Source organism: Podarcis liolepis, assembly GCF_965112155.1.
Source record: "Podarcis liolepis genome assembly, chromosome: W".
In the NCBI taxonomy this organism is placed as follows: domain Eukaryota; kingdom Metazoa; phylum Chordata; class Lepidosauria; order Squamata; family Lacertidae; genus Podarcis; species Podarcis liolepis.
The window spans coordinates 27817944-27830487 of record NC_139568.1 but is presented as its reverse complement, the minus strand read 5'-3'; the positions used below and the strand labels follow the sequence as shown (position 1 = coordinate 27830487).

The window sequence follows — 12544 nt, the reverse complement described above, 5'->3', positions numbered from 1 at the left end:
AGCCAGAACTATTGCTGGAGAGACTCAACAGAACTTGCAACCGATTGCTAAAAAAGTTTATGAACATGATACAACTCTGGCTTTGTGGGAATTACAGAGAAAGGAAAGAAATTTGAAATTAAGACTGATTCCCGAGAGCGAAGGAGACAATCTAGTGGAGTTTTTAACACGAGAGTTTGCTGATTTCTGGGAAGACTTGGAGGACGAAGAAATTAAAATAACAACAGCATTTAGACTGGGCAGAAGACAGAACAGAAAGACCCCGAGGGACTGCTTGATTACCCTTAGATCGAAGGAAGAAAGAGACAAAATACTAAAATTACATTACGGAAGGGCCTTGCAAATTGAAAATTCATCTATACAGATTTTTAAAGATATTCCTAAACACATCTTGGAGCTGAGAACCTTCTATAAGGACTTGGTCTATCTGTTGAAGAAGAATACCATCCCCTTCAGGTGGGAGTACCCACAAGGACTGTCTTTTGACTATAAGGGAAAGAAGGTGAAAATAAAGACAGTACAAGACAAAGAAAGATTCCTGGAAAGAAATCAAGAAGATCTACAGAAGGGAACTGTGGACCCAATTGCAGAACAAAGGAGAGCACTAGACATTCTTAATCTATCGTATGGACTTGACCCAGCACCATCAGAGGAAGAGCAACAACTTGGAGCGGTCGGAGGAGTAACAGAAAAATAACAGGATGGCCCTGCAATTCCTTAGCTGGAATTGCAATGGGCTGAACATGCCTTTGAGGAGACGCCAAGTATTCCACATATTGAAAAGAGAACAATTGGACTTGATTTGTTTACAAGAAACCCATATAACCAGAGCACACAGGAAACTACTTATAAATAAAAGATTAGGACAAGAATTCATCTCATCGGATAAAGTTAAGAAAAGAGGAGTTGTGATTTATGTAAAAGAAAAATGGGCCCCAAAAATGATGTTTAAAGACGAACAAGGAAGATATCTGGCAGTTGAAATACAAGTACAAGGAGAAAAATACTTAATAGTTGGAATTTACGCACCAAATGAAGGCAAAGCGGAATTTTTCAAGAAACTCCATGAAACTTTGACGGACTATCTGGACTACAATATGATAATTATGGGAGACATGAATGGTGTAGTCTCTACAAATATGGACAAGGCACAAAGACTGACAATCTCCAAGGAAGGGAGACTCCCGAAGACTTTTTTTGAGATGACGGAAAATATGGACTTAATAGACATATGGAGAACAAGGAACCCTTTGGAGAGAGAGGGAACCTTTTTCTCCCAAGCAATGATGACCTGGACCAGAATTGACCAAATTTGGATTACTAGTGGGATGGCTCCAAAGATCAAGAAAATAGAAATCTGCCCAAAAACCTGTTCCGACCATAACGCCCTGAAGATGGAAATGAAACTTACAACAACTGGTCAATTCAGATGGAGGATGAATGACACCCTGTTTCGAGATAAAGAAATCCACATGAAGGCCCAAAAAACCTTAAAGGACTACTTTGAAATAAACCTAAAGGCCGATGTGGAAAAAAGAGTGATCTGGGACGCAAGTAAAGCTGTGATGCGAGGATTTTTGATTCAACAAAATTCAATTAAAAAGAGAAAGCTGGATGAGAAGAAGGAAAAGATTTTGGGAAAGATAAAAGAAGGAGAGAAAAAACTAAGATCAAAACCGAAGTCCCAGGAGATTTTGAGAGAGATTAAGTTATACCAAACACAATATATGGAATTGATGAACCAAGAGATTGAATGGAAGATAAAGCAAATGAAACAAAAGACATTCGAATCGGCAGATAAATGTGGCAAACTTCTGGCATGGCAATTGAAGAAAAGACAGAAATTAAATACAGTTACAAGCCTAGAAGTGGATGGAAAGAACATATCTAAACCCAACGAGATTAGAAACTGCTTTCTGAGTTATTTTAAAAAACTTTATTCTCAAGGACCACAAAATGAAGAGGATATAGATAAATTCCTTAACAAATATGGATTACAAAAAATCTCTCACCAAAGCAAGGTGGACTTAAACCAGAGAATAACAGAACAAGAGATAGAGGGTGCCATCCAAGACATGCAATTGGGCAAATCTCCAGGGCCAGATGGACTGACTTCCAGATACTACAAATCTTTGAAGGAATGGTTGGTTCATCCGTTAAAGGAAGTCTGCAACGAGATCTTAGAGGGGAAAAAGGCACCAGAATCGTGGAAAGAAGCGTATATTTCACTCATACCAAAGACAGAGACTGAAAAGACTCAACTTAAGAACTACCGCCCAATATCATTACTTAATGTGGATTACAAAATTTTTGCAGACATTTTGGCAAAAAGATTTAAAAGAGTGTTGATGGAGAAGATTCATAAGGACCAAGCAGGCTTCCTCCCGAAAAGACACTTATCAGACAATGTAAGGAATATAGTAGACATTTTGGAATTGCTTGAGGTGAAAATTAACACTAAAGCAGTGCTGATCTTTGTGGACGCGGAGAAAGCCTTTGACAATATCTCTTGGAGTTTTATGAAAAAGAATCTCCATGGGATGGGGGTAGGCCAAGGATTTGAGAACGGTATGGGTGCGATATACTCTGAACAAAAAGCCAAGTTAATTGTAAATAATGTGATAACGGAGGATCTTAAAGATAGAAAAAGGAACTCGACAGGGATGTCCAATTTCCCCATTGCTTTTTATTTCTGTTCTGAAGGTGTTGCTGAATATGATTAGAAATGACCAGCAGGTTAAAGGTGTACAGGTCGGAGACAAACATTATAAGTTAAGGGCATTTGCAGATGACTTAGTATTGACCCTACAAGAGCCAAACACTAGTACGAAAAGGGTGTTGGAGATAATTCAACAATTTGGCCAGGTAGCTGGATTCAAACTGAATAAACAAAAAACTAAAGTCTTAGAAAAAAACTTAACAGTCATGGAGAAGGAGAAATTTCAAGAAGAGACAGGTTTGACAGTGGTTAAGAAGGTGAAATACCTAGGGGTTTATTTGACATCTAAAAATTTGAACTTGTATAAGGACAATTATGAAAAATGTTGGTCAGAAATTAGAAAAGATATAGAAATATGGTCAAATTTGAAACTGTCAATGTTAGGCCGAATTGCAGTTATCAAGATTAATGTATTGCCTAGAATGTTATTTTTGTTTCAAACCTTGCAGATTCTTGACAAGATGGACTGTTTCAAGAGGTGGCAGAGAGACATCTCGAAATTTGTCTGGCAGGGCAAAAAGCCCAGAATTAAATTAAAAATACTGACAGATGCTAAAGAAAGAGGGGGATTTGCCCTGCCGGACTTAAAATTGTACTATGAAGCAGCAGCGTTTTGCTGGCTGAAAGAGTGGATGCTCCTCGAGAACACAGACATTTTGGACTTGGAAGGTTTTAATAATGCATTTGGTTGGCATGCATATCTATGGTATGATAAAATCAAGGTGCATAGGGCCTTTAAAAATCATATTGTCAGAAAAGCATTGTTTAATGTTTGGATAAGATATAAAGATTTGTTGGAAAATAAAACCCCTAGATGGTTGTCACCCTTGGAGGCTAAGGCAGTGAAGAAACTCAATATGGAGGTCGGATGGCCGAAGTATTGGGAAATCTTGGAACAGGAAGGAGATAAATGGAAACTACAAAGTCATGAGAAATTGAAACCTAAAGTACAAGACTGGCTTCAGTATTACCAAATAATGGAGATTTTTAAACAGGACAGGAAAATTGGCTTTCAGGTGGAAAAATCTAAATTAGAGATTGAACTGTTAGAACCCAATACTAAGAACTTGTCAAGAATGTATAATTTGCTGCTGAAATGGAATACACAAGATGAAACAGTTAAATCGGCTATGATTAAGTGGGCACAGGACATTGGCCATAACATTATGTTTGCTGACTGGGAATGGTTCTGGAACACCGGTATTAAATTTACGGCATGTAATGCCTTAAAGGAAAATATCATGAAAATGATCTACAGGTGGTACATGACCCCAGTCAAGCTAGCAAAAATTTATCATTTGCCTGATAATAAATGTTGGAAGTGTAAAGAGACTGAAGGTACTTTTTATCACCTTTGGTGGACGTGCCCGAAGATTAAGGCTTTCTGGGAAATGATATATAATGAAATGAAAAAGGTACTTAAATGCACTTTTTCTAAGAAACCAGAGGCCTTTCTCTTGGGCATTGTCGGCCAATTGGTGTCAAAGAAGGACAGAACTTTCTTTATGTATGCTACAACAGCAGCAAGAATACTTATCGCAAAGTACTGGAAGACACAAGATCTACCCACCTTGGAAGAATGGCAGATGAAAGTGATGGACTATATGACATTAGCTGAGATGACTGGCAGAATTCGCGACCAGGGAAAGGAGACGGCGGAAGAAGAATGGAAGAAATTTAAAGTCTACCTTAAGGACTATTATAAACTTGTTGAATGTTAGAATGTCGAGGTTTTGAGCAAGAAAGGGTTACAGCGACATAAGATTAAGCTGAAGGAAAGATTAAGAGGACAGAGGACTGATGGATATATTTAGAGTTGCTAAAAACTTTTGGACATTGGGATGCAGAAAGGGGAGGTATGGGGAAGTCGGAGAAACATGGTTTATGAAAAAAAGGTTATGAATTTATACGTGTTTGTATGTCTTTTCTTTATGTTTGTATTGTCTCAAAAATTTTTGTAAAACTAATAAAAACATTTTATAAAAAAAAAGAAAAAAGAAAAAGGGAAGGAGGAGAAAACCTTCAAAGTTCACTTTAAACTTGCAGAAATTTACCCAAGTCAAAATGAAAGTTCTTAACAATGGTGCATGCAACAGTTCCTTATTTGTATCTTACAAAATAACCCCAATGTAGCATTTTAACTTTATATACAGTTACCGCAGTCTGATGGTTCTTTTGTATCCAGGCAGCCCGAGGGCTGGGTTCTCAAAACTTTGTAATCCACCAAAAAGAGGAGAAGAGGTCCCGATCTATGTCCATTTACACAAATACAATTTTTTACTTCTAAGCAGTCAAATCCGAATTTGCAGGGTATATTCCAACTTCTTTTAAAAACCCCTCTCAGCGCTTCAGCTTTTATAAGCCTTTGCTTGATACTTTGAGCAGAGCCGGAAGACGGACTTCCTTTTTAGCGTCTCCCGCTTTCAGCCAAATTTCACAAATTTAGATTCAGAAGTCTTGAGATTCTTACTCACGGGTATGTTGTTTCAAATCGAATATTCAAAGAAGAAAGGTCAGCGCTCATCAGCAGCAGCCGCGCGGCTTCACTTCTGCGGAAAGAGCGATGAACTCACAGCACCGCTACCCCTTCCACGTTCCGGAGCCCCTTACGGGGTCCCTTCTTCGTTTCCGAGGTCGCTCTTGGTGCCCGCCGAGTCCCACGACCACAGGCTCACTCTACCTGTGGTTTTTCTTAGCGGGTCTCTGCTCTGCCGTAGTGGACGACCCTTTTCCACGGAGCCCCTCTTCACAGTGTAAAGAGGGCCGCCATTGCCGTTTCGCGCCGCCTCCGGAAGTCCAAAATGAATTTAAACAAGACAAAACTATTAGTTAAAAAGATGTGGAGGAAATAACGGTGACATGAGCCACATGTGGTGGACGTGTGAAAAGATTAATATTTTTTTTGGGGGGGGGGATATACGATGAATTAAAAAAGAGGATGGGGGTAACTATTACGAAAAAACCGGAGGCATTTCTATGAAGTATTTTAGATAAAGAGATCCCAAAAAATCTAAGAGAGGTATTCTTGTATGCAACCGCAGCAGCTCGTATACTTGTGGCCAAGGGATGGAAAGATCACGAGGCTCCAAAAATAACAGATTGGCAAATCAAATTACAGGAATTGGTGGAGACGGCTCAATTGACTAGCAAACTCAGTGGAATCTCAAAGCAAAAGTTTGCAGAAAAATGGGATGGTTATACAAGATATGTTAAAAATATAATAATAGTTTTGAATCCGTGCTAGCATTCGAGTGATAAAGGAACTAAAAGGAGGTGAACAACAATTAAGGATTTATTATGCTTTCAGAGTGTATAGAAAAATTTATATAGAAAGGATTATTGTTTTGTGTACATTCCATTGTAAGAATGGAAACAGAGCCAGAGCCACAGCCTAAGTCTGAAACAGTCCTTGATAGAGTGCCAGAGCCAGAGTGAGACCCTGAATCAGTGCCAGAACCAAGCCCTCATTCAGAACCAGAGCCTGAGAAAGAGCCAGAACCAGAACCAGATGAAAAAGCAGAATTAGAACAAATAATACACATTAAAATCTACCCCAAAATCAAGTATTTAGGATTATGGATAACACCAAAGAATATTAACTTATATGAAGATTGTTAGGATATTTCCGTTCCACCTTAAAAGGGAGCAGGATGTTTGTGTCACAGCCTGCGTATTTCCTGTTTTCACAGGATGTTTCTGTTGTGTCTTTTGCTTTCGTTTTCTCACTCTCTGTGTCTGGAGACACTGACGCAGGCAGTCATGTCTTTCTTTGTTCTGATCAACGCTGAATAAAACTTGTAAATAATGCTCTCCTGAGTGCGACTTTTGCTGTGCATTATCTGCTGATAGAGTGTGCATGAGCTCTAGAATGTGGCAAGATATTTTCTAGGAACTCATGTCGCTAATTGCTGATACTGCGTGCCTACGGGAGATCGATGGATCGTCCGGCAGACGGCTTGGGGCCATGATGGACTTTGTCTCCCTGGCAGTATCCCAACAACAGGTTATGGGCCCAGATTCACGGCACTTACAGGAGAGTAAGACTGCGACAGACTGCTGAAAGGTATGTGGAGGAAAAGCGAAAGTGAGGCTTTTCGTTTGCCGCGGCAAGAGCTTTTGATTTTGGGGTAGATTTTAATGTGTATTATTTGTTCTAATTCTGCTTTTTCATCTGGCGACATATTTTTAACTCATAGTTTTGTCTTGTTTAAATTCATTTTGAACCCCGCAACTTTACCGTGGCCATATATTATTTCCAACGCCTTTCTTAAACTCTGTTTTGGTTGCTCCGTAGTTATAATTAAATCGTCAGCAAATGCCCTCATTTTATAACTTCTGTTTCCCAGCATAATCCCTTTTATTTCTTTTTCTTCCCTAATTTGTTTACATAAAACTTCCAATGTTAATATGAAAATTAAGGGGGATAGTGGGCAACCTTGTCTGACCCCTTTACTGATTTCACACTCCTGTGATAAATTTCCGTTGATTATGATTTTAGCTTTTTGTTTTGATTATATTGCTTCAATCCCTTTTATATACTGTATAATGTTTCTAGTGTTGCTATAAATGTGCCTCCCGGGCAAAAAGCCGGCTTGGTCATTGTGTATCATCATCTGGAAGCCTTTTTTTTATCTTTCAGCTAAAATATTTGCATATAATTTATAATCGTTATTTAGAAGTGCGATAGGCCTATAGTTGTTAATAAGTAGATTGTCCGTTCCCTGTTTTGGAATTAATGCAATAAGGCTGTGTCAGGGGTTCAGGGACAGAGGCACAGGGGAGGCAGGAGATGGAGAGCGATGGGGAAGAATCCCAGGACAGCGAGGAAGAGGATGGCAGTGGGTCGGAGGATTACATGAGCCTCTCCAGCGAATCTGAGGAGGGAGAGGAGGTCGGAGCAAGCCGTCCTCCCGGAAGGGGAGGGGAGTAGTGAAGGGAGTAGCGTATCTGTCAAAAGGAAGGTCAGGCGCACGCCAAGTTCAAATGTGGAGGCGCGCGGAAGAACAGGGAGCCCGGAGGAGGAGCCAGTTCCCAAAGCCCACAGGAGGGAGGGAGAGCAGTCTGGGGATTCCACGGCAGGGGAATCCAGGAGGGGCGAAACCCCAGCGGGCAGGAAGACCCTGCGGAAAAGGAGAGAAAGGAAGAGGTGGAGCAGCGCAAGCCTCTTAAACTGGTGCAGGGGAGGGACTGACTCAGAGGGGACTTCAGCGGTCTAAGCGTAACAGACGTGGGGCTGCGCACCTCGGCTGTGGAGCGAAAAATGAACTGCAATAAACACCTTTGTATATAAGAAGAACTTGGCGTTGGTCTTTTGTGAGCTAAGACCTGAGGCAGCCCTGACAGTAAGTCCCCTCTCTAAAACCGCAAAAAAATTTTTTTGCGAAGCTCACGAAGTTTGGCAGACATGAATACTGAGGAGCAGATAACAGCCCTGCGCAACGCGGTCACTGAGCTTTCCACTGCGGTAGTGGTTTCCCAGCGGAAAGGTGAAGAAGCAGAAGCGCGCTGCCAGGATCTGCAAGCCAGGTGGGATCGTGCGTGCAAAGAGGGGTTCCCGGGGTCCAGATCAGAGGGAATCGGACTCGGACGGCGGGGGGGCAGTTTAGTAGCCCACTTCGATGGGAACCTGAAGCAGTATCCCAGTTTCAGAGCAGACGTCGTATATGCGCTGCATTTGCTTCGGAAAGACTTTAAAGATGAGGAGGAGAAAGTAGGCTTCATTGTGTCCCACTTGCATGGGGAAGCTAGAGCCTGGTTACACAATTTGTGGCGCGAAGATGGTCCTGCCCGCAGGGATTCTATCGAATTTATCAAAGCCATGGACGCTTGCTTCCAATCTACCGTGGACGTTGATGTGGCGCGACGGGAGATGCATGGATTGCGGCAGGGCAAGGCTACAGTACGCCAGTACCATTCCCGCTTTTTTGCATTGCTGAATGTGCTGGGTTGGGAAAAAGACTCCCTGGCAGTGAGAGATTTGTTCTGGGAGGGACTCAATGGCTCCGTGAAGGATGAGTTAGCCAGGGGGGACAGACCTCGAACCCTCGCAGACGTCGTGCAGAGGGCACTCATGATAGGAGTGCGCCACGAAGAACGCCCTTGGCACAGTGAGGAGGGTCGCCAGGTGCGCGCACCAGCTAGAGCGCCTCCTTTTATTCCCAGGGACCTGGGACGTGCGCATCCCTCGCCTCTGCTTAGGGAGGGGGAGGAACCGATGGAGCTTGGTGGTGCAAAGGCTCAGACAGCTGCCGGAGCCCCAGCGTCCGGAGCAGTCAAGACGAAGCCTCCTAGAGGGAGCAGGAAGTGTTACATCTGTGACAGTGCAGCACACATGGCCAAAGAGTGTCCCCAGAGGCTCCAGAAGCACACTGCAGCCTTAGCAACAGTAACAGCAGCAGTGCTCCAAGGAGAGCAGTTTCAGGGAAACGACAATGCCTGGCTGGAAGCAGAGATGCTGGGGCTCAGCCAGGCGAGTCAGTAAAGCAGTCCCCAGCGCTTTTGCAGCCTACAGATCCTTTACCACCCAAGCCAGTGGTGCAGCTCACTGCCAATCTCCAGCTACCTAATGGACTCACCCTGGAAGTCCCCATTACAATTGACTCTGGGAGCAACGCAGACTTCGTGGGGGTGCAGTTCATCAAGCAACATCGCATAGCGCTTCTACCAGCCACGCTGCCCTTAAACGTCGTTACCGTCGATGTCAGGAAGCTGCTGGGCGGGCAGGTGGTACAACAGACGCCACCCATGGTGCTGCAGATTGGGAATCATCGCGAGGTCATCAGTTTCAACGTCACCCGCCTGTCAGACACGCCTATAGTGTTAGGCATGAGTTGGCTGGACAGACACAGCCCTTCATTAGCGTGGTTCCAGCGACAGCTCACCTTTGGCTCATCCTACTGCGCGCAACATTGCATCCAGACCGGCCAGGAGGAGGAGGGCCAGGAGGAAGGGCAGCAGTTGCACCTCGGCATGGTGTTTACCTGGTTCCAGAACTGAGATTTAATCTGCTAAGTGTGTCGCAGATTGCAAAGAAAGGACTGAAACTGACCTATGATGCTAAAAGCTGCAAGATCTACAAAGATGGAGAACTGTATCTTACTGCCAGAGAGAAAGATGGACTGTATTTGTTGACTTTTGATCAAAGTGATTACATGAAATGTAATTCTTCTGATTCTAACAAAATCTCTCTTGCAGGTGTGACCAACATGAGCACCAGGAAGGTGACCAAGAAGGTCGACAGAGCATTTCAGCGGGTGTATGCTGATGTGATTGGTCCTCTAGAACCATCTAGAGGCGGTGCAAAATATTACCTTGTGTGTGTTGATTGTTTCACTAATTATTCTTGGGTTTTTGTGATAGAAAAACCACAAGAGACCTTAGAAAGGTTTCAGGAGTTTTGTGACAAGGTTAAAAATATGCATGATGCTAACATTGATTGTCTTTTCACAGATGAGAAACAAGTTTTTCTGTTACAGAAGTTTCAGAAGTTCCTGGATGGAAGAGGGATAGACCACAAAGTTGCTGTTTCAGCCGAAGCGTGGAACAGGGGGGTCTGTGTGAGGGTGAACAAAGAATTGCAAAAGTGGATGCATGCGCAATTGCTGAGTTCACATTTGCCACATGAATATTGGGCCGAGTCGCTAGCGTCCTATCTTCACGTGTGGGTGAGAAAAGTCTCAACAGAGTTAGGATGTTCTCCTTTTGAGAAGCTGTTCCATAGAAAACCTTCTGTTGCCTATTTCAAGGTTTTCAGGTCTCATGTGAGAACAGAAGCTCCAGGTGGAGTAAAGAATGCCAGAGGCATTTTTGTGGGTTATGAAAAGGGTCTCTACAGAGTAATTTTGTCTGAATCTGGTCAGGTGATTCTCACAAAGTTTCTAGAGAGTGCTCCAGAACAAGAGCGGGTAGTAGTACACACATTTCCCACAGGTGACAATTCAGATGATGATGATTTTTCTGATGTCACAGATTACAGTGGTACTGATGATGACAGTGATAGCTCAGAGAGTTCAGTTGTAACAGTCATTGAGAGGAAATCTCACACAATGGATAGACCTTCACAGGTGAAGGAAGAACCACTGATTGCTACTGGTTCTCAACAAAGTCCAGAGGTTGAACCAGTGAGCAGAGAGGATCAGAACCTCATACGCAGGTCTGAGAGAGTTACAAAGGGTGTACCACCAAAGAGGTACTCAAAAGAGTTTGCTAACTTAGCTGTTGCATGTGTTGCTATTGTTAACAACTCAAAACAAGTTGAAGCAGTGTCTAAGTCAGAGACAAAGACACAACAGAGAGTAGCAAGCCAAGGTAATGCAGAAGCACTCATTCCTTGGAAGCCAGACAACCAGAGAGGTACACTGGTGAAACCAGTGGTGGGAAGTTCCAAGGGTGGAACTGAAACAACAGGGGACTGTTATATGTATAACAACTGTTTGTTTTCTTCTCTGGATCGTGTTTTGCCTATTGATGCTTTTGGGGGAGGTTGTTGGGAAAAAGCACCAATGCAAAAGCCAGCTGCAGGTGGCTGGAATGCAAAACAGGTTGTTGTTGTTTCAAACTGTACTGTTGGGAAAAAGGGGGAGTCTATTCTCTGTACTGAGCACCGGATGTTAGCTCAGAGTGTCATCTGACCTGTACTGGAAGTACAGGGGTGGAGTTGTGACTCTTCTGATGGAGTCTGAAGGGAGCAGTCACGTTTCTATGTACTGCTGAATGACAGGAATAAAACATGTAAATAGACTCCTGTCTGTCTCATTTCCCCTCCCTGGGGGGGGGGGGAATGCAAGAAGAGAGAAGCAGAGGGTGTGTTCTCCTCACATCTAACGAGGAGAATCGCCGGTTTACGACCACGTCTGCCGGGAGACGCAGACGGAATGTAAACAAGTATCTCACTCAGTTTGCCTCGGGGAGGCCAGTTACCTCTGACTGTGAGCTGAGATACTGACAGCCTTAACCTCCTCATCCATTACTTTGTAGTCTAAAATAAGTCTATACATTTTTGCTATTATTTTGGTTTTACTATTCAGTAGTTCTCTTTCAAATCTTGAAGGCTCCTTTTCAAAACCTATCTGCTTATCCTGTCTGAACACTTCATTCACCTGGAAGTAATCTAGCCAACTAGAAAAGTGATCTTTTATTTTCTCATAACTTATCAATATTAGTTCACCCTCCTCCCTGTTACGCTACTGAAGCAATGCAGCCGCGAGCTGCTGGTAGCTTGAAAACAAAACATAATGGGAATGTTGGGACTGTTCTGTGGGAAACAGAGGGACAGTCAATTCACAGTGCAGAGGGCACCGGAATTAGCTCAGAGTGTAATATGAGCTGGACAGGAAGTGTTTGTTCTCTCTCGACTGCAGGAGTATGAAGAGAGCAGTCATGTTTTCTGTAATGCTGCAAAGACAGAAATAAAGGCATGGTTGAAATAAAGAGGGGGGGGTGTTCTTCTCATGCTGAGAAGGATCGCCTATCGCGACCTCTGCCTGGATCTTGCCGGGAAAGCAGACAGGGAGGTCAACAGGAGACCAAGCCGGGTGCCTGGGAGAGTTGCCAGTTTCTCCTGATAAAGGCTTGATTTCCGACATCTGGTAGCATGTAGCCGATGGTTTTGATCCATGAAAGCAACAAGAGAGGTTGATGGATCGTACTTCATCCTCTGCAAGGAGATAAGGAAGATATGGTAGTGTGCGGATGGAAGCTACAAGGACGGCTGAGCACCGGAGGAGGTGTTTGTGCTGAGCAACGGATTCCCTCAAGGTATGGTGATTTTATGGCTGTGAGAGTGAACGCGAATTGAAGCATTCTTCGGTTCACTGAGTGTCTGCT

At 43.3% G+C, this 12544-nt stretch overlaps 1 long non-coding RNA gene across 1 annotated transcript in view; it reads left to right on the top strand.

Annotated features, from left to right (window-relative positions):
- Window positions 1-11457, top strand: part of LOC310697718 — a 911745-nt gene extending 900288 nt beyond the window's left edge. Inside the window, exon 3 of the long non-coding RNA XR_014521157.1 lies at window positions 11240-11457. This is a non-coding gene — a long non-coding RNA (uncharacterized lncRNA). The remainder of the gene's footprint in view (window positions 1-11239) is intronic.
- Window positions 11458-12544: the final 1087 nt, after the last annotated feature.